This window comes from Chrysochloris asiatica, unplaced genomic scaffold, assembly GCF_000296735.1.
Source record: "Chrysochloris asiatica unplaced genomic scaffold, ChrAsi1.0 scaffold00260, whole genome shotgun sequence".
NCBI lineage: Eukaryota > Metazoa > Chordata > Mammalia > Afrosoricida > Chrysochloridae > Chrysochloris > Chrysochloris asiatica.
The window spans coordinates 491,427-492,582 of NW_006408778.1; positions in this window are offsets into that span (position 1 = coordinate 491,427).

Below are 1,156 nucleotides of genomic sequence, written 5' to 3' on the forward strand. Positions count from 1 at the left end.
TGTATGATTTGTTGAATGTAAAACTGATAATCTGCCCTGGTAACTTTCATTCAATTCACAATAAAAACATTAAAACAAAAAAAAAAAGGTGGGAAAAATATACCAAGCTTATGATAATTAAAAGCAAGTAGGAGTGGCAATATTGATCTCTGGTAAAATATGACACATGGCAAAAAACAACATAAGAGGTAAAGAAGCTTGAAAAAACACTTAAGTATATAGAAAGGGAGGTGATAGTCTCGTCTACAGATGGTGATGGCAGGTTTGGAAAGCCATATGCAAAAGATTGAAACAAGACTTTCACTCACATCTTATACAAAAACCAACTCAAGATGCATTAAAAACCTAAATGTGAACTCCAGAATTATGAAGACCATCAATGAAAAAATAAGGACCAATGTGAGAGAACTAATTCAGGGAATCCACAGACGACCAAACATATTGAAAACTACATAAAGAAAAGTAGACAAAGTAGATGAGTGCATCAACAACTTATGTGCATCAAAATAATTCATCAGAAGAGTAAAAGGGGAACCCACAGAATGGAAAAAAATATTTTGCCATGGCACATCAGACAAGGGACTTATTTCTAAAATATATAGGAAACTACAACACATCTATAATGAAAAGACAAATAACCTAATTTTAAAATGTGCACAGGAAATGTACAGACACTTCACCAAGGAGGAGATCCAAGCCTCCAACAAAAATATGAAGAAATGTTCACGATCACTAGCCATTAGAAAGATGCAAATCAAAACAACAATGAGATATCATCTCACACCAACAATAGCAGCAAAGATTTTAAAAAAAGAAAAGTAGAGGAAAATAAATGCTGGCGGGGTTGTGGAGAGACTGGGACACTCCTGCATTGCTGGTGGGACTGAAAACTGGTCCAACCACTCTGGAAAGCAATAAGGCACTTCCTCAGAAGGATGGAAATAGAAATACCTTATGATCCAGCATTTCTTTTACTTGGTATTTACCCACAAGCAATATGAGCCATGACACGAGTAGATGTATGCACACCAATATTCATAACAACACTATTTACAATAGCAAAAAGATGGAGACAGCCAAAGTGCCCATCAACTGAAGAATGGATAAATAAACTGTGGTACATAAACACAATGGAATACTATACTATCTTGAAGAA